This window comes from Schistocerca nitens, chromosome 8 (genome assembly GCF_023898315.1).
Source record: "Schistocerca nitens isolate TAMUIC-IGC-003100 chromosome 8, iqSchNite1.1, whole genome shotgun sequence".
In the NCBI taxonomy this organism is placed as follows: Eukaryota; Metazoa; Arthropoda; class Insecta; order Orthoptera; family Acrididae; genus Schistocerca; species Schistocerca nitens.
This window is the reverse complement of record NC_064621.1, coordinates 202,507,528-202,533,985: the sequence shown is the minus strand read 5'-3', so window position 1 is coordinate 202,533,985 and position 26,458 is coordinate 202,507,528. Positions and strand designations below refer to the sequence as shown.

Genomic DNA, 26,458 nt, shown 5'->3' with positions numbered 1-26,458 from the left:
TTGAATTGCATTGGGTAATCATCGGCGGAGTTTTTCATTGGTGAAGGAAAGTTTCCGTGTACGTGTGCAGGAAACTGGGTGAGTAGACAGTGATCACACGAGGCATTCGGAGGTCAGACATCAAGGAGACACTCGGACGGATGAGCCGCTGCTACCAGCAGGCCACAGCAGACGCAGGTCATGTCTCTGAGTCTTCATCTGATAAGGGCTGTGACAAAAGAAGAACGATTAGTCTTCCCTTTCATGTCTTGTAAACACAGTTAGGTAACGGAATTTAATACAACATCTTAAGGTAGAGGGCTTATCCATGATGTAGGGGTGTCAGATATTTGCGTGTAAAATCAATGCCTCGTTTCCTCGTATGATCGGAGCAATAGTTACACACCCAAAACCGATTATACGCTTGAGGAAAGGACTTATTTAGATGGTCGTCACTCTTACCTTATCCATTCCCCGCCAGCCTGCTTAATACTTTTACAGTGACGAGCAAATCATTATGACGTCTTTGGAACGAAATACATCAGTGATTCTGCGTATCAGGGATCCGACATTTTGTGTGTAGGTTTGTAGAGGTACATGGCATTTGATGTCTACGCATAGGTCACGTTAGTCGCGTACATAACGGACCGCTGATTTGGGTACGTGGTGATTGCTGCATTGCATAGGATTTATATCAGGAGAATTTGATTCCGAGACGTCAACGTGAGTTCACCATTATGCTCCTCAAGCCACTGTAGAACTCTTGTGGCTCCGAGACATGGACAATTATATTGCAGGAAGATGACATCGCCGTCGGGAAGACATCTAGCGTGAAGGGATGCAGGTGGATGGCAGCGGTCAGCGTGTCTACCACAGGTCCCCCATGCAATCGCTCGAGAACGTCTCCCATAGTATAATACTGCTCACACCAGCCTGTGTCCGTGGCGAGTTTGTGGAAACGACCATGGACCTAGTGTAGTATAAATGTGATTCACCCCAAAAGCCGACAAGTTTCCATTGACCGACGGTCGAATCCCGATGGTTCCGTACCCATTGCCAAAGTAACTGACGATGCTGTTGCGTCAACATGTGAACACGTAGGGGTGGTCTGATGTGGAGCTCCACGTTGAAAGGTGGCTACACTGGGTCACAGCGCCACAGATCGCGCCAAAGAGTTTTATTCCGCCGCCTCCACTGGCAGTGCTTGTTCAGAAGTTGCTGTGGGAAGATGCAGTTCTGAGGTTGCCGTAGTCAGTGCTTGTTGAGAGGAAGTCGATAGCAGTACTAGTTGTGAGCATGTCGTGTGCAGTTGTTCTGATGGGCTAAACAGCCGATGCTGTTCGATTGGGGATGTTGTAATGATCAGAGTGTATTTTTTCGTCAATATATATGAAGGTAAAAAAACATTTTTTTATTTCAAATTTCCTAACTAACAATGTCTCTTGGTCACAGGTTCAGTCAACAAAGCATCTGGCTTGTGTTCATGTATTAGAGTGTAATTCTGGTTTCTATGTGCAATTATAGTACTTCTGTTTTTTTTTAATTATTTCATTGTAAATGGTGCTTAAAATACCTTGTCTTATTGAGGAAGAACCGTGCCAGATGTGTACGTTGAATCACATTTCCACACACAGAACAGTTACACTTGCGCTTTGTTGTTTCGTAGTTTTTGTTTCGTAGCTTTTGTAGTTGCTGGGGACTCAATTAATTAATTGTGTTAACGGAAATTTCCTTTCATTCTTTGTTGTTATTCTATGCAGTCAGACTGCGGACTAATACTACTCAGGGCCAACCGGTTACGAGACTGCGTAACCGGACAGTCAGCTACTAAAATCAAAATTATTTTCAATAAAAATAATTAAGCCCCCATGCACGTGGCGACCGCTGCTTCGGATCGTCCCTTGGAATTCTTTTGATAGTAAAAATAGCAGACAGTAGTATTGTTGTAGTAATTCGTAGTTTAGTAACTGTAGTCTATATTGCATGTGTAGATTTGGTAATTGAACATTTGTAGTTGTCTTGTCATTCTTCTAATGGTATTTTTGCAGAATTTAATTTTTGATGTCTTGTATACTGTTTGACAATTTTGTGGAATCATGAAGATTTCAATTGTTCGTTTGTCGTGTTTGTCGGAAAGCATTTCGTATGAATGGTATTGTTGGAGATAAAGTGTCATTGTGTGTAATTTTCGTATAGTGACGAGTTTTGTATGTTTTGTAAATGATTACGCAATCGATGAAAAAGGCAAAAAGGATGGATAGTCAGAATGACGAAATTGTTCACATGGCGAACTCGCCAACACAGGACAACAGTATGATGAATAATGAAGTTGAAAACAATTTAATAAGTCGGGAAAATAGTCCGGAACAAGTTCAAAATTTTTCAGAATCAAAAAATTTTCAGAATACGAGATTAACGACAGAAGATTCTGGAATAGTATCGAACACAGATATCTTTACAGCTTTGACGGAAGAAGTTGGTTTTGCGGGAAATTTTAGGGGTGAAAAGAATTTCGAACAAGTTAATATGGAGCAGTTGATGAGTGCAATATTTAATTTGGGATCTGAATTAAAAACAGTGGGATCACAGTTACGATCTGAAATTAAAACTGACATGGGAACAATGGAAACACGGTTAAGCTCACTGGGATCACAGTTGGGATCTGAATTAAAAACAGTGGCAACACGGTTAGAAACTGATATGGTAACAATGGAAACTGTGGTGTCACCGCCAGACACCACACTTGCTAGGTGGTAGCTTAAATCGGCCGCGGTCCATTAGTACATGTCGGACCCGCGTGTCGCCACTGTCAGGATCGCAGATCGAGCGCCACGACACGGCAGGTCTCGAGAGTCTTACTAGCTCTCGCCCCAGTTGTACGACGACTTTGCTAGCGACTACACCGACGAAGCCTTTCTCTCATTTGCCGAGAGACAGTTAGAATAGCCTTCAGCTAAGTCCATGGCTACGACCTAGCAAGGCGCCATTTGTAACATTGCATGTATCTAAAGAGTCTCACTTGTATCGCCACAATCTCCAGAGGTCTCATCAAGAACGATGTATACAAGGACGGATTAAAAGTTAAGTATTCAAGGAGCTATGTACTTTTCTTTATAACATTCATTACGTATCCTGTTTCAGACCTCACTCCATCCTTCGTGAGTTAGAGCGTGCATCTTGGCCGCCTCTTTCAATTAGTGTACGTAGTGCTGGCAAGTCTGCCGACACTACAATTTTGGCGACGCGGATCAATCAGGATCTTGTTCTTTCTAATTGCTTACATTTCCTTGTGTCATGGTCTAATTAAAACTCTTTCTTATTATTGTTTTGTGATGTTTTGAATCGTGATGAAAGTCTTTGTGTGTTGAATGCAGCTTGCCGCTAACTTCATGTAATGTTTGTCTGTACAGAAGTGTAACTGTCGTCTTTATCGCTCCTTCACTCTCACGCCTGAATCAGTACAGTAAAGTCAGGGCTTCGTGGATTATGATTGGCTGATCCGTAAAAGGACAGACAAACAATTATACTACTTGAGGATTGTAAGTAATTTCTAGAATTACATTCACTCTCTCTCTCTCTCTCTATATATAATTTATCTGTGTACAATGAAAATATATTACTTGAGATCAGCCTCGTCGAATCTCTGGTAGAGCCCCTCGTCTTAATATTCAGCGGCAGTTTTGCTAGAAAAGATCTTTACGTTTGTTATTATTATTAAGCGCTGCATTCAGTTGGGAAAATCGATCGTTTGAACAATCCGTTCAATTTACGACAGATCTAATATTTCAGATGTGGACGAAGCCTTTTTGGACGATTTGTAAAACTCATAGATTGCAGGTTCTCTTCGTCACAGCTGAAACTTCCCAATTAATTACAGGCCCAGACAATCATCAATGATTCATACAGAGAACTCATTCTTCATTCACTCTGTAATAAAATGTTCACAAACCTGATTTCAGATGAACGGTTTATATTAAATCCTTTGTTGTACAGATTCCGTTTTCTGGTATTTTAAATCTCAAGAGATTTATTTTCACAGGTTTAGTGTTTCTTTATGTCTCCCACTAGCGGCACAAATTTCCCTTGTTCGCTTTAATGCGAAGAAGAGTACCCAAAAACTTCTTTAACAATCCGATTTTGGAAAAAGTTCCGTTCTCTCTCTCTCTCTATCCCAACTATAATAACCATGGAGCATACATATCTCTACCTCTGTTGTTCCAGAGAATAAACGTACTAGAAAACTACCTTGGCGTCGACGAGCTGTCGGCGCATATCTTACTAGAAAATCTGATCAGATACTTTTTAAACGTAAATAAATATGGATGATTTGATTAATCATTATTAATTAGTGCGTGGTAGAGGGTAATTTTCCGTGGGGATATTACAATGCCCCTCGCAGCGAGCGAAGTTTGTGAGCTCAATTTTTGATTCACCGAACACACTTCGCGAGCTATCTATTAGCGTGGATAACCCGGAAGTGATGATTGTCAGTCCTCCGACTGAAAAAGAATATTCTGTTTGAGACAGACGAAGAAAAGAAATGTGGAAAACAGAAGAAATGAAGAGACAGGTATCGCGGCTGTATTGCTTTTACGTGCATCTCGGTGTTATGTTTGCTGTGCACAACCAAGGAAGATGATCTTTCATAGACTGTTGTCAGGGTCTACCCATTCGGGAACTTTCTTAAGCAGGGAAACCTTGGAAAACCTCTTAAGCTTAGACCCCCAGCCTACGATACATAGGAGATAGGAAAGCCTATAGAAGAACAAAATTAATTTTGACATTTGTCTTTAAAGAAAAGATAGGGATCAATTTGTCTCACAATTTGGAAAAAGGTAGTTTGTGCCTCTAGCAAAAAACTTTTTACAATAAATAACGTGAATTTGCGTTTTACAATCTTGCTCCTAGTACAATATCTTGCGGTGCTAAACTCCCCCGGGTCTTGCATGTCCCCGACGTCCACATTTGTAGTCGGTCTTCTACGCGGCCCCCTTTGTAGTAGATCTTCTACGCGGCCCACAATGGGAAGAGTAGAAGGAACCGGGATACTCGAATTGACATGCAACATTCATTCCCAAAAGAATTAGCAGTGAACAAAAAGGAAACTCTTCCTGTAAGAGAACTGATTAGGTTGCACCGTCCAAGATTCTCCTTTTTGAAAGCAAAATCCTTATGGCTTCATGGATCCTTTTTGTTACGACGTACTTCAATGAATTTAACTCTTAATTAATGATGTTGCCAAAAGCATCATACGATTTACTTTCGTTTGAATACTCCTTTTGACTTTGCCTCCCCACTGGTACTTATAAGTCCAAACGCTTTAACAGATTTTCTATAACTGATTTGTCCTTCGTAATTTAAAGGATTCATGTAACTTACTATAGATTTTGGATTCAAATCATCGAATAATGGAAAGTGTAGTTCATTTTATACCAGACATCATCCATATTCCCTTAATAAGTCATATAATTTAGCTATCCTCAAAACTTTTTATTCTAAACACATATATTTCTTCGTTTTAGTGCTGGAATTTAAAATTTATTAGCATTGAGGAATGCGGATTCGCTTCTTTCATTTTCTCTCTGATTCATACTGCGTTCATCCATGCGCATCTATGGAACTGGATTTTTCAAACAGAATTCCCAAACGAACACAAACCATTTAACAACTATTAATTCTATAAATATTAATAATTTTAAAAACTCTTAACTCCTAATTGTGACACTTATTCCTTTTAAAGTTCAACCTGAATGAGTTTATTCTCGCGCTTGGTGCGAGTCTCTTATAAAGCATATCTGTGTCGTCTCTATCGATTTTAATTCTCGCGCCGACGTCAACTGTTTTGCGCGGGAAATTGTTTTTGTGGCGTTAACCGTCACTCACGATTCACTACCACAACACATCCCTTCACACGTTTATACATCTAAGCGTTCACATGAGATTATATATGAATATTCACTTTAAACCTTTTTTTTTGATTATTCAGCGTCATTTGCGGGAAACATTTCATTCTTCTCGCAGGTCAGTCAGATACTTTATACATCTTGATCACATTAGCAAAGCTAAAGTTCTATGTTCACTCAAACCACAGGTGAAGCCTATCTCCACTATCCTTTTTACAACACTCAATAATAATAATTAGTCACTATTTCTATATTCTATGTCATTGATTAACTATTTCATTTTAAATGTTTTTAACACTACACACACACAGTTTATGGTTATATTTTTTACGAGTGTTCATCTCTGGCACTCGGAACACCATTCCTCCCTATGTCCTATTCTTCATTATATCTTTTTAAGTCATTATAAGGAAATAACCCTTTTATTTTGTTCGATCCCGTGTATGCTTTTGGCACGACCAACAATAGTGAGCAGTAGGGGTTGTGGGGGGTTCGATCAAACCCCATTTCAACATGCGATCTATTTCCTTTTGAACTTGAGCCTTTAACCTCCAGGGAACAGGATAGAAAGTTCGACAATATGTTTCGTGCGGCTTAACGTAGAGATGGCATATGTATCCTTTAATCACTCCTGGCCTTTCATCAAACACGTTTTCATAAACTAATAATAATTCTTTGAGCTGCTTCTTCTGATCTTCAGTGATGCAGTCGGATTCATTTAACTTCTCATACACTAATTGACCGAAATCTCCTTTGACTTGGAACTCATTATTTGCGTGCTGTTTAAAATTCTGTGCAGTCCTGATTACGTGCACACTGATCCCACTATTATATTTTCTGGTAAGGCTTTCTTTTTTCAACAAGTCCAACTCAATTTCTTGTTTATTTATATTTAACCAAATTTTTCCTGTTTTAAAATCTATTCTGCATCCGTATTGACGTAGGCTGTCGACTCCGATAATGCAGTCTACCACCAAATTTTTCACAACAAGGAATGTGCTTAATATTGCTACATTTCCTACTTCTACACTAAGTAGTGACTGCACTTTTACATTCGCCGATCGAGCCCCAACGGCGCCTATTATTCTACAATTTTGAACTGGAAAAATTGGTACTCGTCTTATATTTCTGATCTTGTTGAATAGAGCCTCCGAAATAACATTCGTGGTTGCAGCTGTGTCTAAAACCGCCGTTATAGGTACAGTCTCCAAAATGACTTGCACTTCGGCTACTGCCACCTGTTCCTTATCTTCATCTTTGGGTTCTAAGTCTTCGGTCAATTCATCTGCCAGTAATCGTCCATCATTGTACGTTAGCATTGGTACACATATCCTGTTGCCCCTCAACCTATTGTTGACCGCTCCTCCGGGGCACGAGTGGGTCCTTACAAGTTTGTTGGATTTTGATTCGCCTGGTGGTTGACATCGTCCGTTACTTCGGTAATTACCGGTTGATTCGTAGATGTCTGTCCCCACTGATGTTGGTTATTTGAGTTTATTCCCCCCGGTTGGTTCCACTTTCTATTACCGTTATTGTTCCATGCTTGGGGTCTGAAATTCCTTTCGTTTCCCCATACGGGATTGTATCTTTTCCCATTCCTGTTATTCCTTGGATAGCCCCTCGCAAGACTATTGCCGGTATTATTGTTGATATTTTGAGGGGTTTCTCCATTATTTATCGATCTCTGTGCGTTCCCTTGCCTACCATTAGCCGGAGGTTCTATCTCCCTATATTGGAATCTGCTATTACGTGCTTTCTGGCTGTTCTCTTCTATAATGTCTATATGATCTAACGTCGTGAGGAACGACTCCAGGTCTTTATCGTTGCCGTAAATTAATTGATTCCGGATGCTAGTTGGTAATCTTGCCTTAAGTATGTTTATTATGTCTGGCAAAGGCATAGGTCTGTCCCAATATCTTGTTTTATTTATATATTTTTCAAAATATTTCCTAAGGCTTCCCTTCGAAAAAGAGAAAGGCTCGGGGTAGAGCACCTCCTGCCTTAGGCGTTCCTGTACTCCTTCTGACCAGAATTTCGCTAAAAACGCTTTTTCAAAATCTTCATACGTCGAGCAAACAGAAGTCATGTCCGAGGCCCAGATCGCCCCCGAACCTTGTATATACCCAGTAACGAAACTGATCTTCTGCCACTCCGACCAATTTCTGGGTAGCACTCCTCTAAAACTTCGAATAAAAACAATCGGATGGACCCCCCTTTTGTCCGTGTTAAAAATCTGAAATTGCCGATGCTTTATCATTTTTTCTTCGGCATGACAAAGGCTTTCGTAATCTCCATCCGCTAGGACATCACGCGAACAACTAGCTCGTGGCAATTTGATATTCGAGTTACTTACACATGTCGGTATTGTGTGCGAATGTGCAGTAACTGGGTCTATAGTCGCTGACAACTTCTGCTGTCGACCTGTATTCATTTGTTCTGAGCCTTGTTGTGAAACGCGTATCGATTCTTCGATCGTTTGTTTCCAATGCTCGAGATCATCACCTAACTGCTGTCGCACTTCAAGTCCTTTCGCAAACAAATTCTCTTCGTGTTTGGCGCGTAGACTCTGGAATGCTGCTTTAGCATTTTGCTCAACGTTTTCACACATTAGCCTTTTGTTTTCTAATGTGATTTCGGATAATTTACCCGTTAATACATTAATCTGGTGGTCAATAACGTCTTGACGTTCTGTCAGATGTTCCACACTTTCCTTTAGGTTCGTCTGCGTACGTGCCAATTCAGGAAGTTGCGCAATTGCACATGACATGGCATCTTGCTTTTGTACTAACTGCGGAACCATTTCCACCTGTTCGCGTACGGTATCTATCTTAATGGCCACATACTCCTTCATTTCTACACGTACACGTTGAGTAGATTCTTCACATTGAGCTTTAACCAATTCTATTTGTGCAGTTAATTTTCGTTCCGTCTCTTCGGCCTGATCTTTTAGTTCCTTTGTCTTTTCCTCTATCCGCTGCTCTAATTCGGAAAAACTGGCCTGTAAATGCTGCTTAATCTCAGCTTTCAAATTTTCCTGCCCTTCAGTGACTGAAGCTAATTTTGTATTCAAATGGTTTTGCCCTTCAGTAAATGAGGCTAACTTCGCATTAATGTCGGTTTGCAAATTTTCCTGCCCTTCAGTAACTGAGGCTAATTTTGTATTCAATTGGTTTTGCCCTTCAGTAACTGAGGCTAATCTCGCATTAATGTCGGTTTGCAAATTTTCCTGCCCTTCAGTAACTGAGGCTAATTTTGTATTCAATTGGTTTTGCCCTTCAGTAACTGAGGCTAATCTCGCGTTAATATCGGTTTTCATATTATTCATACTCTTGGTTATCATTTGCATCTGTCTCATTATAATTACTAATGGATCTAATCCATGTTGCATCCCTGCTGTTACATCTCCAGCCGTGTCTACCGGGCGTTCTATTGCGCTATCTGTAGCGATCGGTTCTACAACACTTCTTACTACCTCATTATCGTCGGTGCTCACAGCTGAAGGCTGTTGCGTGTTGCTCTGCTCTGCTTGACTCATCTTAAACATTGCCCTAGTTAAAACCATATAAATGTTCTACAGTCAAGATTTATATATATCTCCCTTCGCACAAGAATACTTTCGTATAGTACTTATACGGTTAAATGCAACTAGGGCAGTTCAATCAAACTACGTCTTATATGAACACAATTACTAAATGTTCAAATCTACGTCTACTTCCAGAATACTAGCAAGCTTTAGTAAAAAAAATTATAGATCTGATGCTGTTTATTCGTAGACCCCACTAATTCAGCTGCGAGTATTTCTTCTCTTTTTTCCAAGTTAGGTTGTCTCGTCGTCGTTCACATGAAACAAAGAACAAAATTATTTTAACAACGTCCAAAAACGTGTCCTGTCACGGATTGGCCATTCTAATTAAAACTCTCTTTCTTTATTATTATTGTTTTGTGATGTTTTGAATCGTGATGAAAGTCTTTGTGTGTTGAATGCAGCTTGCCGCTAACTTCATGTAATGTTTGTCTGTACAGAAGTGTAACTGTCGTCTTTATCGCTCCTTCACTCTCACGCCTGAATCAGTACAGTAAAGTCAGGGCTTCGTGGATTATGATTGGCTGATCCGTAAAAGGACAGACAAACAATTATACTACTGGAGGATTGTAAGTAATTTCTAGAATTACATTCACTCTCTCTCTCTCTCTCTCTATAATTTATCTGTGTACAATGAAAATATATTACTTGAGATCAGCCTCGTCGAATCTCTGGTAGAGCCCCTCGTCTTAATATTCAGCGGCAGTTTTGCTAGAAAAGATCTTTACGTTTGTTATTATTATTAAGCGCTGCATTCAGTTGGGAAAATCGATCGTTTGAACAATCCGTTCAATTTACGACAGATCTAATATTTCAGATGTGGACGAAGCCTTTTTGGACGATTTGTAAAACTCATAGATTGCAGGTTCTCTTCGTCACAGCTGAAACTTCCCAATTAATTACAGGCCCAGACAATCATCAATGATTCATACAGAGAACTCATTCTTCATTCACTCTGTAATAAAATGTTCACAAACCTGATTTCAGATGAACGGTTTATATTAAATCCTTTGTTGTACAGATTCCGTTTTCTGGTATTTTAAATCTCAAGAGATTTATTTTCACAGGTTTAGTGTTTCTTTATGTCTCCCACTAGCGGCACAAATTTCCCTTGTTCGCTTTAATGCGAAGAAGAGTACCCAAAAACTTCTTTAACAATCCGATTTTGGAAAAAGTTCCGTTCTCTCTCTCTCTCTATCCCAACTATAATAACCATGGAGCATACATATCTCTACCTCTGTTGTTCCAGAGAATAAACGTACTAGAAAACTACCTTGGCGTCGACGAGCTGTCGGCGCATATCTTACTAGAAAATCTGATCAGATACTTTTTAAACGTAAATAAATATGGATGATTTGATTAATCATTATTAATTAGTGCGTGGTAGAGGGTAATTTTCCGTGGGGATATTACAATGGCTTCGCCAGATGTACTGTCGAATTTTATCGCTTGCAGAATCAGCAGACGCAGGCGTTATTGGATGCCCTTGGACAGCTCGTCCAGGGTCAACGTGCACTGCAAACCGATGCGGCCGCCGCCGCTTCACCGCTACCGCAGCCACAACATGCAGTTGCACCCCCGTTTCGTGGCTTTGATGCAGCCATTGAATCATGGACGGAGTGGTCACGCCAATTTGGATTTCATCTCGCCGCCTACAGAATTCAAGGTAATGAGCGGCAGCCGTTTTTGCTTTCGTGTGTAGGTGTGTCCACCTACCGTGTGATAGTGAAATTGTTTCCCCGACGCGACGTAGCAACTCTGTCCTATGAAGAAATTTTGTCAGCGTTAGATGCCTATTTCAAGGAAACAGTAAATGTTGTTGCAAAAAGGTATACGTTCTTTCGTACAAAACGTACGACCGGTCAGACTAATAGGGAGTGGGTTACAACATTGCAAGGCCTTACTAGGGATTGTGCTTTTGAGTGTGAATGTGGACTCCCTTATTCCGATACTATGGTGCATGATGCAATAGCACAGAACGTTTCTGATGTTCGCATACGAGAACAGATTTTGAAGCTAGTCAATCCCTCCCTTCAACAAGTGATGGACATATTGGATAGGCAAGACACACTTGACTTTGCTCAGGAATCATTTGAAATTTCGCCAGCCGTGTGTCACATTAACCGGCGCGCCGGGCGCGCTGCACGGACTGCTAAACAGCCCTCGCGCACGTCCGCACAGCTGCGGCCTAGCTCTCAAACACGTGTGCCGCGTAGGCAAGCAAATGCAGTGAAATCATGCCCGCGGTGTGCAACTAGACATTCGCGTGACAATTGCCCGTCACGCCAAGCTATTTGCTTTTAGTGTCATAAGAAAGGACATGTTCAAAGTGTTTGCCAGAAAAAGCTCAGATCAGACAATCACAACCATTCCAGGCCTTTTGCTTCGCGCCGGAATCGAACCACGCATACTCAGGCTCGTGAATCTTCGCCCATGGACATTTATGTAGTTAATTCCACTCCATCCAGTGCCACTTTCTCTACCAGTGACTTTGTTCGTCCCACAAACAGTGTGCGTAGACGTCGCCGGAAATCCCGTAAAGTCGCAAGTGCTTCTGTACCTGTCTCAGTTCAAATTGCACGTGAAAGTCGCTCTTGTCGTCAGCAGGACAATAAACTTTTTGTGGACTTGGACTTTGAAGGCAAAGTGATACCATTCCAGCTCGATTCCGGAGCTGCAATTTCATTGATCAATCACGACACGTACACACAACTGGGCAAACCTTCGTTGCGTGCCGCAAATGTTAAATAGTTATTCAGGACAAGCTCTCCCTGTGTTAGGACAGTGCACTCTTCTTGCAACATACATGGGACAAACAAAACTTGTGTCATTTTACGTCCTTCGTTCTTCTTCTGCAGTGAACTTGTTTGGTTTAGATTTATTTCAGTTGTTTAACATGTCTATAGTAAATTAGGTCCTATCAGTGAATCAGACTGTGCCTTCCGCTAGTGTTTCTAGTCTATGTGAAGACTTTGCAAACATTTTTGCACCGGGCCTTGGTTGCGCTAAGAACTATGCAGCACATGTGTAACTGAAAGTAAACGCGCAACCGAAATTTTTCAGAGCGCGCAATGTTCCCCACGCATTGCGTGATAAGGTCGCCAACCGCTACGGTATCTTGTATCGGTCCACTGCTCAGCACGGAAACGCTGATGCGTTGTTTCGTTTGCCTGTTGCTGAGGATAAAGCATTCGATTCTTCCGAACTTGCTTGCATGTTCATTGATTCGGAAACCGATGACGTGGTCGAATCGTTTCCGATTGATTTTCGTCGTGTCGCTACAGCCACGGCTTTTGACCCTGTCCTTGCTACTGTTTTGCGTTTTGTTGCTACCCAATGGCCCTTGTCAAAGTCACGGATCGAGGATCCGTTGGTTCGCCGATTTTTTGCTCACAAGGAGAGTATTTTTGTCCGACGTGGTGTTTTGTTGTTGCGTTCTGATAATGATCAGTCCAGAGTCGTGGTCCCACGTTCGTTACAGTCCTCTGTCTTACGGTTTCTTCAGCAAGGACATTGGGGTATAGCACGCACGAAACAACTTGCTCGTCAGCACTGTACTTGGTTCGGAATCGATGCTGCGATTACGAATATGTGCTCTTCTTGCATGGCGTGTGCCGAACAACAATCCGCACCACCGCGGAAATTCTTTGCATGGCCAAAAGCCACTTCCCCTTGGCAACGCTTGCACATCGATTTTGTTGGTCCATTCTGGAATGCTCGATGGTTGGTTGTGATCGATTCTTTCAGTAATTTTCCTTTTGTTGTCCGGATGTCTTCCACGACGTCTTCTGCCACCATCCAAGCGTTATCTGCTATCTTTTGCATTGAAGGTCTTCCACAGACTATTGTTTCCGACAATGGCCCACAATTCATGTCCGCAGAATTTGTCATTCTGCAAGGCCAATGGTATTCAACATCGGACATCCGCGCCGTTTTCGCCTCAGTCAAACGGTGCCGCTGAACGGTTGGTCCGGACTTTCAAGTCCCAGATGTTGAAGTTGAAAGAGTCGCATTCTCGGGAGGACGCGTTATTGCTTTTTTTGTCTTCGTATCGCTCTCAGCCCCGAGATGGTCGTTCGCCGGCTGAGTTGCTTCACAGTCGTCCTTATCGAACCTTGATGTCTTTGCTGCATCCGCCGCATCAGGTTCCTGTGCAGCGGCAGACTCCTGTTTTTGCTCCAGGCGACGTTGTATTCTATCGCAACTATCGAGGTTCACGGCGTTGGCTCGCAGGGCGCATTCTTCGCTGCCTCGGCCGCGCGATGTATTTGGTTTTGGGGGCCTCTGGTGAGGTGCGTCGGCATCTCAATAAGCTGCGCCTCTGTCGTCGCACGGGTTCTGCCGCTCCCCGTCTGCTTTCAGTGACGGTGCCGTCCGGTCAGCGCCCTGGGGACCCATTTACTGGCTCGCCTCATCCCCAGGTGTTACCGACAATGCCTTCAATTTTGCCCCATGGCGACGCTTCGCTGCCGCCGCCGCCTGTTCTCCCGCTGGCGCCGCCCGCAGTGGACGCTTCGCTGCCGCCGCCAAGCACCTCCCTGGGTCACGCGCCGCCGATCGCTTCCCGTGACCAGATGTCCTCCGCCATGGAACTCCTGCCCGCTCCGGACCAGATGGCGTCTTCGCCCGTCGGGTGCCCCGACCACATGGAGGTCGACCCTTCGGCCCCTCCTGTCTCATTACGGGCGCATACACCGCATGTTGACGTGCACCCTGGACTAGGTTTTCAGGCGTTTCCTAGCTCCCCTCGGACCGAATGGCAGGGTGCGGGTGGCACAGCCTCGCCTGTTGTTAGGCTCCCCATCTCATCGCATGCGTCAACATCGGGTCGTCCCCACGGCGGGCGGAAGCCTTATCACACGACCGTTCGCCGATTTGCGGGGGAGGAATGTGGTGTCACCGCCAGACACCACACTTGCTAGAGTTAGCGCGTGCATCTTGGCCGCCTCTCTCAATTAGTGTACGTAGTGTTGGCAAGTCTGCCGACACTACAGAAACACGGTTAGACTCACGAATAGGGACATGTTTTAAAAACATGAAAGATGAATTAAAGAAAGAAACTACAGAAGAGGTACAACCGATTTTGAATGCTCACAATAACAGATTAATTTCAATAGAAATCAGACAAAAGGAACAGGATAGAGAATAGGAAGAAAGAGATCGCGTGATAGTACAAAAATTTTCAGAGTTAAATTTACAACGTGCACTCGATAAGGAAGAAATATTTGACAGAATCGAGGAATCCGTACCAAATGACAGAATAAATAACCTAACACAACAATATGAACAGTTAACTACTAAATGTGTCAATACTGAACCCGAGTCGCGACACTTACGGAAGACGTAAATAAACAGAAAAAACAAATAGGTGACTTATCGGAAAGAGTTGAGGAGATTTCAAATAAATTGACAAGTCTTAGTTTAAATTGGGACAGAGATTCAGATGATACAGCTCCATTGCCATTTGCAGAAACAGAAGAGTACCAGAGTACAAATAAACATGTTGAAAATCAGGGGAAATTTAATGAACACGTTAAAAGGGAATTTGAGGCATTACGAAAGCAAGTCAAACAAATTGAAAGCGAAATCGTAGGAAAGGACAGTAGAAGAAATTTAGAATCACAGATAGCAGAGGGCTTTGAAGAAAATAATTTATTTCATTTACGAGATGCTACAAGAGAGCGCCAGGCGCGCGAACTTGACAATAATCGACATTCGGACTGGGACAGACGCGGTAGGTCTTTGTCGCCACGAGGCGAAAACTTTGAATAAAAACACTTTTTAACTGTTCGGAAATTTAAGATCTTTCGCAATTCTAAGAATGACATACATCCATGTTCATGGTTAGATCAATTTATGTACGCACTTCCACAAAATTGGCCACCAAGTCACAAACTGGAATTTATGTGCGGCTATTTATATCCTCAGGGGATTCTCTACACTAAGTGAATATGTGCCGTAGCGTGCACAGGGCCCCGAGCTGTAGTGGTGCTATTTCCCTTTTAGTTTTCTGCACCGCTGCCTACTCTTTTACTATTCTTTGGATCTATAAAAACAACTCTTCAACTATCAATCTGTGGTGTCACCGCCAGACACCACACTTGCTAGGTGGTAGCTTTTAAATCGGCCGCGGTCCATTAGTATACGTCGGACCCGCGTGTCGCCACTGTCAGTAATTGCAGACCGAGCGCCGCCACACGGCAGGTCTAGAGAGACTTCCTTGCACTCGCCCCAGTTGTACAGCCGACGTTGCTAGGAGAGGTTCACTGAGAATTACGCTCTCATTTGCCGAGACGATAGTTAGCATAGCCTTCAGCTAAGTCAATTGCTACGACCTAGCAAGGCGCCATTTATCCTTTGCTATGTATCTAATGAAGCATGTACAGTAACAAGACCAATGTTCACCAATTGTGGATTAAAGTTAAGTATTCCAGCAGCTACGTACTTTTCTTTATAGCATTCATTAAGTATCCTGTTTCAGACCTCACGCCATCCTGCGTGAGCTTATAGCATGCATTTCGGCTTCCTCAAACAACATGGTGTTGGCACTTCTGCCGACACTTCACAATCTATCTAGAGAGTCGGTAAAGAATAACCGGATATGACTATTTTACCCAAAAGTAATTTCGGAAATTACCGTTTGGACTTACTGTATCTTCAGCAGCATTCATTCGTAGTTTAAACGAAATTTTACCTGTTTATCTTCGTGACAATATTACTTCATATGTTGACGATATTCTTATTGCTAAACGTTCTTGGAGAGAGCATAACAAAATTTTGGATTCATTATTACGTATTTTTGCAAGAGTTGGCATTACAGCGAACTTGGAAGAATCTGAATTTGGTCGTTCTCAGGTGAAATTTCTTGGTCATATTATTTCTACAGAAGGTATTCTCCCTGATCCAGAGAAGCTAGACGCTATTCGTAATTATGCTGTTCCTACTACAAAACGTGATGTTCGTAGTTTCCTTGGTGTCTGTAATTTTCTTAGACGCTTTGTTAGATTGGACAATTTGGCCACACCTCGTTTATGTGAACTATCTGGAAAGAATTCTAATTGGTGTTGGGATGAGGAAGCTCAATCAGAATTTGAACAACTTCGTGACGCTTTAGTTGCTGCTCCACTTCTTTCACATCCGGATTTATCTAAAGATTTTTGTTTGGCGACGGACTCATCATACAAAGGCCTAGGTGCACATTTATTTCAGGAGATAGAAGAAAACGGCGTTGTAGTACAGAAAACTATTGCATTTGGAAGTCGTGTTCTCTTTAAATCAGAAAAGAATTATTCGATTACGGAAGTTGAAGCCTTGGCTGTTGTTTGGGCTTTCACAAAATTTCGGACATTTTTGTATGGGAGACATACTAAGATTTACACCGATCATCGAGCTCTGGAATTTCTTATGTCAACAAAATTAACACATGGAAGATTGTCACGATGGGCGCTGTATCTACAGGAATTTGATTTTAGTATTGTTTACATTCAGGGTTCTTCAAATATTATTGCTGATGCTTTATCACGTGCATCTATGGGTTTGAAACAAAGTGCTGAAGAGGACTGCAAAGAAAACAATTATTGTTTGATGTATATTCAAGGTGTTGCGTTTGAAAATTTTATTTCGTCTTCGCTCCAGGACATCGCTAAGGAGCAAAACAAGGATCCAATCTGGAAGGACATTAAGGAGAAGTGGAGGAGAAAGGAAATTGTAGCGTTTAGACAGTATTATTTAGTTCGCAATGATATTCTTTTTAAACGAAAATCGGTCGACAACTCTGTTTGGTTAGTTTGCATTCCTGATGAGTGGGTTAATAAATTGATTTGGTATACACATTTCAGTTATGCACACTTTGGTCCCAGAAAATGCTTTTATAAATTACGAGGAAATTGCTACTTCAGTAATATGGAAAAACATATTCGATCTGTTCTTGCCAAATGCAAATTATGTCAAAAGGCTAAGCCGCCAACTATTTCTCACAGAGCACCGTTGTTTCCTATCATTCCAGCGAAATTAAAGGAGATGGCTGCAGACGATTTGTTCGGTCCAGTGGTTCGTTCTACTAATGGTTTTGCGTACATTTTGGTAGCAGTAGAATTGACATCAAAATATGTGTTTTACACCTTTACGCAAAGCAACAGCTCGTTCAGTATCTAACGCTTTCATCAAACATTTTCTTAAAGAAGTGGGTCATGTTAATAAGGTTATATCAGATAATGGATCACAGTTTCGCTCTAAAATTTGGCTTCGTACTCTACGGCGTCGTAAGATTAAACCAATTTTCATTTCACTCTTTCACCCTCAATCTAACGCTTCAGAGAGATGGATGAAGGAAATCAATAAATTGTGTCGACTTTATTGTCATCAGAATCACAGAACGTGGGATCAGTATCTTCATATTTTTCAAAACATTCTGAATGAACTTCCTAATGATTCAACATCTTTACCGCCTATATTGATATTAAAAAATAAAGCACTGACAAATCGTATTTCTGAAATCGTTCCTTTTCCGCCTTCACGAAACCTGCGGCATTCAGAAGTTGTCAACCTGGCTCTGCAAAATATTGCATCTGCGGCTGCTAGAAGAGAGAAATCAGCTAAACGTCCTGGTCGTTTAAAAACCTTGTCAGTTGGTCAAAAGGTGTTAATTAACTCTCATCGTTTGTCTCACAAAGGAAAAGGCTTGTGTCGCAAATTTTTTCTGCTTTATAACGGTCCATATAGAGTTCGCAAAATTATTCATGATAACACTGTTCAAGTAGAAATTCTTAAATCTCGACGCTCTAAGGGAATACATCATATATCGAACGTTAAAATTTTTGTGGAATGACATACTTTTGAGAAACTAACAGTTACACGTAAACACACGGAGAGTACAAGGATACCGCGCCGTTTTCCGGCGGCGGCACATACTCAAAGCAACAGTCAAGTCTGCGGGGAGCACAAAGCAGTCGTTGACCGCACACAATTACTTCCTACGTCACGCGTACCTACAGCTGATCAAGCGCTCAGTGCGAATGCACTAACAGCCGTAAACAAATACACAGTCTAATTTCTCTGATTAAATTCAGTATAAAGCTATAGTGACTTGATAAATTCTGTTATTAACGTTCAGTATTTTTCAGGATACGGTTGTATAAAATATTTAAGAACTTCAGGTAAATTCTGTGTGTGTCCGACGTTAAGAGGACTTGCTATCGAGAAAATTTCAGGTAGAATGTAATTTCGAAGAAGAAACTAATAAACTAAAAAGGTAACTATTAATTGAGTTTATTTTTCAGGTAACATATTTCCACTTAGGTACGTACTTTAGACGTAATTTGCTGCTCGCGATTACGTGATTTATACTTTGTGTGAACTGATTTTGACAATGATTGATTAATGAACAAGGTTGTTACTTATGTATATTATGCATCGCTTGGCTGCACTGCTTTTTCACTGATGTCACTTTTTTTTAATTATGTGCCTGCTGTGCTTATTTATTTAAATTATAATTGTCACATGATTAATTGTGCTGATATGATTATGTATGTAAGTTATACTTTGTGATTTATCTGCTTGCGCCCTCATGTTTACTTATTAAGATTACATATGAACATTTATTTGTTTATGCTGATATGATGCTAATGACCTGTTTATTATGTAAGATATATATTTGCTGCTTTGCGTATGGATTGCATATTTACACTTTTCTGTTTTGTGTCATAACTACTCTTTAATTTGGTATATAGAAATGCTGATATACGGTGTAAAAACATGGAGTTTAGGTCACACTATGGTATTAATTATAGATTGTTTGCTTGGCAGAGCCTCGTTGTAGGGATTGTGCTGCATCCACTTGTTGACATTCTGTTCTCTACTAGTATATTTACTCGCTATTGCATGTTTTGCTTACGCTAAGTGCCTTATATTTTTAAGATAAGAAAATGAACTGCTATAATTCTACGAACGACGTTGGTACGAGAAACTTCATTGAAGTCACATGAGCAGGAGGTTTTATGGAAGCTGTACAAATTTATGCTAATAGGAAGGAAGCTAACGACATGACATACCAACACTAGGTTTAGACCATTGACAGTTATTACACTGCATTCTTCGTGAGCAATTGAAATAGCAAGTGACACTTGACACAAGAAACACTCCACATGTTTGCTTCTGTTTTGCCATGATTCTTGAAGTGGTGTACACACTGTGAATTATTACGATCATTCACACTCCATACTCGTACTTACTTACTGAAAGTTATTCAAACTAAAGGCTGTTAGAGGTCATGTATGCATTTCTTTTATTTAATGATGGACAAGGTAACCAAAATGTATTTTATAATTCATAATGAGTAGAAGATTTGGGTCAGATGGATTACACAGAGGTTGTGTGTGGACATTGTGTCTTGGGATTGTATGGGATGATGAACAGAAGTTTGCACTAGGATTTTATCTGTACTTGTTCGAGGAGATTGACTAGAGGAAAGAGCTGTTATGGAAGTGAAATGATATTGGTGATAAGATTTATATGTGTCGACGTATTGAAGAGGTATTATTGAGGTATTGAGATTGTGTGAAGTTGATGATTATTCGGGTTTTGGTGGACAAGAGGTAAAGTAAATGATATTGATGATAAGGTTTATATGTATCGACGTAAGAGGTATCATTGAAGTATTAAGATTATGTGATGCTGATGATTATTGGAGTTTTGGTGAATATGAGGTAAAGTAAGTGAGGAGCATATTTTTTTGTTGGTTTATATGGAACAAGGAGGATGAAGATGGCAGACCAGAACACTCAAGTGGAAGGAAGATTGTCTACACACATACTTTGTTAAATCACTAAGCAGTATATACTTTTTTTGGAGAGAGGAAGCATTTGCATATCTTGGCACACTGACAGTTGTTCAGCAACAGTACATTTTGATTTGGCTTGGCAAAAATTGGTCTTGACATGATGACTATGACGTTCACTATTATTGACTGTAATACACTGCTGCCAGTACTACTTGATACACATGTTGAACATCAAATTTTGACAGAATTGCATTTACACAGTTAACACTATTCAATTACACAGTAGTACTATGTGGATGAAAGATGAGTGAGTGTGTTTTCCTTTCCTAATCCCAAATAATTGGTACCGACCTACTCTTAAATATTATTTTACTTGTTTGTTGTGGCTTGCACTGACAGCCATAAATATTATAGGTTTACTGATATTTATGGATTTGTAATATTTAATATGACAATTATCTGATATCATTTGTGTGTTTATTATAATTTGTATGTTTAGTGTAAGAGCATTGATAATAATTTTGTAAAAGCAATTGTGTGTGCATTCAAACTGTTGTTCGTGCTTACACGTATTAACTTTGGTGCGTGCCACTTGGAAATGTTTAATTTCTGCTGATAAACTCTGATGAACTGTCTGATTAGTGATAGTGAATATTATGGACTGTTACCTGCACCTGTTCAACATTGCTGGATGCTGCTGATGGAACTGCTTCTACTGACATGTCACTTGTTGGTGTCTGCACCTGTTCAACATTGCTGGGTGCCACTGTTGGAACTGCTTCTATTGAAATAATGTCACTTGTTGCTGTCTGCACCTGTTCAACATTGCTGGGTGCCACTAATGGAACTGCTTCTACTGACATAATGTGACTTGTTGGTGTCTGCACCTGTTCAACATTGCTGGGTGCCACTGATGGAACTGCTTCTACTGACATAATGTCACTTGTTGGTGTCTGCACCTGTTCAACATTGCTGGGTGCCACTGATGGAACTGCTTCTACTGAAATAATGTGACTTGTTGGTGTCTGCACCTGTTCAACATTGCTGGGTGCCACTGATGGAACTGCTTCTACTGACATAATGTCACTTGTTGGTGTCTGCACCTGTTCAACATTGCTGGGTGCCACTAATGGAACTGCTTCTACTGAAATGATGTCACTTGTTGGTGTCTGCACATGTTCAACATTACTGGGTGCCAGTGATGGAACTGCTTCTACTGAAATGATGTCGCTTGTTGGTGTCTGCGCCTGCTCGCCATTTCTGGGTGCCACTGTTGGAGCTGTTTAAATACTGCTGATGAAATGTTATGAGACAGCTATTTGCACCTGTTGACCATTGCTGGGTGCTACTGCTGGAACTGTCAACTACTCTGAGGAGTGATACTTGTTTATTGAACTATTGACAAGATTTTATGTGAATATTTGTATAAACTGATTTTTTGTATATTTACTGTTTGAGAAATGTTATGAGACTCTTACCTACACCTATTTGTCATTGCTGGTGCCATTTATTGAATGATACTTGTGCAAACTATTGTGTAAAATCACATGTATGCAAGCATTTGTATTCCTTACTGTATTTTATATATTAGGTAATTGAAGGGTCAGTGCAAAGCCAATATTTATTTAGTTATGTGATATTTACTTATTAATATTATCTTTTATTTTTGTCTGTATTTTTATTTGGACGAATTTGGTGGTATTTTCACCACCAATGCTGGCAAAAATACCATCAAATTCTTCCCCGTGGAGGAGGGGCATATGAAAGGTGGCTACACTGAATCACAGCGCCACAGATCGCGCCAAAGAGTTTTATTCCGCCGCCTCCACTGGCAGTGCTTGTTCAGAAGTTGTGGTGGTTAGTGCTTTGTTGAGAGAATGTCGATAGCAGTACTAGTTGTCAGCATGTCGTGTGCAGTTGTTCTGATGGGCTAGACAGCCGATGCTGTTCGATTGGGGATGTTGTAATGATCAGAGTGTATTTTTCGTCAATATATATGAAGGTAAAAAAACATTTTTTTTATTTCAAATTTCCTAACTAACAATGTCTTTTGGTCACAGGTTCAGTCAACAAAGCATCTGGCTTGTGTTCATGTATTTGAGTGTAATTCTGGTTTCTATGTGCAATTATAGTACTTCTGTTTTTTTTAATTACTTCATTGTAAATGGTGCTTAAAATGCCTTGTCTTATTGAGGAAGAACCGTGCCAGATGTGTACGTTGAATCACACTTCCACACACAGAACAGTTACACTTGTGCTTTGTTGTTTCGTAGTTTTCGTTTCGTAGCTTTTATAGTTGCTGGGGACTTAATTAATTAATTGTGTTAACGGAAATTTCCTTTCATTTTTTGTTGTTATTCTATGCAGTCAGACTGCGGACTAATACTAGTCAGGGCCAACCGGTTACGAGACTGCGTAACCGGACAGTCAGCTACTAAAATTAAAATTATTTTCATTAAAAAATAATTAAGCCCCCATGCAACGTTCAACAATATACAATGTACGGTGTGCTCCGAAATACTTGTGCGTGCACATGCGTCGTGGTCTTTAGGTAGAGATGCCACATATCACGATCTGTCTTACTTTACGGAGTAAACAAGCCTCCGAACCTTAAATTGTGTGAAGAGTAGCGGACGTCCAACTATTTAGCACCTAATGGTAGTTTCACTGTCTTACCTCATTCTGTAGAAGCTCACGACAGTAGCACGTGAACACTCGACCAGCTTCGCTGTTTTCGAGATGCTCTTTCACAGGCTCTGCGTAATAATAAACGACCCTTTGTCAACGTTGCTTACCTCAATGGATTTCCTCATTTTCAACCCATATCTTCGCTAGGGTCATCCCGCGTCCGTGTCTGCTGCGCCTACATACTTTTGTTATCGCGTCACATGCCCACACCGACCCCAGGTGGCATCCAGCGTCTAGGTGGGCAGTGGTCATTATGTTTTGGCTAATGAGTGAATGATAACTTCGATGTAGCGAAATATCTTATATCGCTTAATAAAGGTGAGGTCCCCGGTCCAGATTTTATACCAGACAGGCTCCCTTCAGACTATGCTGATATAACAGAATCATACTTAGCAATCATATACAACCACTCGCTCTTCAAAAGATACGTACCTGAAGACTGGAAAGTTGCACAAGTCACACCAATATATATATATAAAAAAAAACAGAAGTAATCCGCTGAAATACAGGTCTATATCGCAAACGTCGATTTGCAGTAGGATTTTGGAACATGTAAAGTGTTCGAACATTATGAATTACCTCCAAGAAAACGATTTATTGACAAATAGCATGGATTAAATAAATATCGTTCTTGTGAAATAATATCAGTTCTTTATTTTCAAGAAGTAATGAATGCTATCGACAGGGCATTTCAAATTTATAGATTTCTAGGCAGCTTTCGACATCATTCCTCACAAGCGTCTTCTAATCAAATTGCGTGCATGCGGAATATCGCTTCAGTTGTGTGACTGGGTTCATAGTTACACGAGAAATCAGAAAATCTAAAACGTGTAAATTAAACAAAGTAGTTAGAGATTACAATAACGAGACATAGATAATGTTGTGGGTAAAGCACACCAAAGACTGCGATTTACTGGTAGAACGCTTGGAAAATGCAACCGATCTATTAAAGAGACGGCTTACGCCACGCTTGTCCGCCCACTTCTGTACTGCTGTGCGGTCTGGGGGGACTGACTGGGGACATCGAAAAAGTTCTAAGAGAGGCAACTCGTTCAGTATCGTCGCGAAATAGGGGAGTCAGCACCGCGAACATGAAACTAGTGTGGGAGGTTATCTGTCTTGTGAGTTGACGACATTTGTCTCGATTAACTCTTGCTTTATTTGTTCTTTGTGAACACCCACCCACAGGAAGCAAACCCGCAATGACTTAGTAAGAACTAACACTTACAATTGATTTACGAGGTCCTTTTCCTTTCTTAGTAGATCATCCGTTGCGCGACAAATTCAATAATGCATTTGAGTTTGTGGGGAGCCCTCTGTCGACCGGTCAGTGCAGCTGGAACGAACGACAGGTTTGTTACCTCGAGTTGGGTATTGCAATTTGTTGCAAAATGTAAGTTCCTTCTGATGGTGCGTAGACGACGTAACAGCGCCACTCGGTCACTATTGAAATACGGGGTGTTCTTCTTGTCTTGTAGTCCCTGCTGATGCATATTGACAAACCTTTTATCATACAAGAGTAATATGGGAATTCTCTATGGAATTGTCATATATAAATTCAATTTAAAGAAAATTTTATTTAGAATAAGAAAGTAAGACGGCGTTTGCGCCAACTCGGGAGCTCGGATGAAACACAAGACGAGCTGTATTTCTTTGGGCCGTCTCCATCTACGCAATGAAAACACGAATTTGTTAATATCTACCGAAGAATTAGAGAAAATAATTTGGGGAAACAGTCAGTATTGCTACCTCGAGTACCGTATTTCACAAAGAAAAAAGTATTGCTTATAAGCAAATGAAAATTTTACTTCTCGCAATACTCCAACTACTTAGCGTTCCTTCAAGTATTTGTAGTCTTTCTGGTATCGAAATGCGATACATTTGTTATTTACTGACATGTTAGGTACGTTTCAGAAAACATGCGAAACCTATACTCACCTACTGGTCGACTCCAGGCAGTGGTTTGTTGGCCGTCACTTCATGGCAAAGCGTTCGAGCCTGAAAGAGAGAGAGAGAAGAAACTGTTGTAGAAATGTAGAGGTATTGCTGGAGACGTTTTATTTATTTTTTGACTAATTCTAAAGTTAAAATGACTGTATCTGCAGAAATCATAGAAGAAACGCATCTGATGGATATTAGAGAGCCACTCGGTATATACTCAAAACACAGAACTGTGTCTTAGAACAAATAGCGGTTATACTATTTTAGACCTCACACCATTCAGGAAGAACTGGAACTCTACCGACCGAAAGGAGGGTGGTCATGGTAATTTGCTTAGGGTTTTAGTATTAGGGGTCCTGGGTCTCGAGTGGTTCGTGTACACTACTTTCCTCAGTTTAACTAATACCTTTAACGTAAATATGGAAAAGTACAATTTACAGCTACCGATCCATTTATATTACTTTGTTCGCGCACGTGCGCGCACACACACACGCACACACACACACACACACACACACACACACACACACACACACACACACACACACACACACACACACACACACACTCACTCGTATAGAAGCATTCGGTGAATAATCAAAAGCTGAGGAACTAAAGAGATAACCCTACTCCAAACATTTAAACAGTCAGTTAAAGCAATGTTTATAAAGGTCAACTTAGTAAAATCACGAACAAAGTGACGATGTGACGTGCACTCCAGTTAAAATTTTATGTAAAGACGTTGGCTATAAAAGTTGGCAGCCTGTGTTGGCCAAATGTCGTAGTAGTTGGCTCGCAGCACCGCATTTGATCTGTAAGTCCAAGAAGATGAGGCCTGCATCATCTTGTTTAGCGCAGTCATATAACACGGACACCACTGAGACCGTAATACACGGGGGCGAAGCAGCTAAAACGGGCGATCCCAAATACCTATAGTACGAGTGCATTTATCGCGGTGTGGTTTCCGCAGTCATAAACAAAATGGCAAATTTTCTGAAGTTCGCAAATAAGTTTTATTGTTTATAGTCGCTGAATTACCACAGCCACTTTTTCTAATGGAAGTAAATGATTTTTTCTGTAGAATTTGATACTCTGAAGTGCCAAAGAAACTGGTACAGGCATGCTTATTCAGAGATATGTAAGCAGGCAGAATACGGCGCTGCGGTCGGCAACGCCTACACAAGACGTCTGGCGTAGTTGTTAGATCGGTTTCTGCTGCTAAAATGGCAGGTTATCAAGGTTTAAGTGAGTTTGAACGTGGTATTATAGTCGGCGCACGAGCGGTGGGACACATCATCTCCGAGATACCGGTGAAGTGGGGATACTGTCTGATCACCTGCATCCATTCATGTCCATTGTACGTTCCGACGGACTTGGGGAATTCCAGCAGGACAATGCGACACCCCACAAGTCCAGAATTGCTACAGAGTTTAAACTTTCCGATGGCCACCAGACTCCACAGACATCAACATTATTGAGCATATCTGGGGTGCCTTTCAGTGTGCTGTTCACAAGAGATCTCCGCCCTCTCGTGCTCTTACGGGTTTATGGGCAGCCCTGCAGGATTCATGGTGTCAGTTCCCTCCA

At 41.1% G+C, this 26,458-nt stretch overlaps 1 protein-coding gene across 1 annotated transcript in view; it reads right to left on the bottom strand.

Annotated features, from left to right (window-relative positions):
- LOC126199291 (insulin-like growth factor-binding protein complex acid labile subunit) overlaps window positions 1-26,458 on the bottom strand; it is a 600,038-nt gene that overhangs the window by 442,233 nt on the left and 131,347 nt on the right. The window contains exon 2 of the mRNA XM_049936114.1: window positions 24,869-24,928. The gene's annotated coding sequence lies outside the window, so the exon portion shown is untranslated. The remainder of the gene's footprint in view (window positions 1-24,868; window positions 24,929-26,458) is intronic.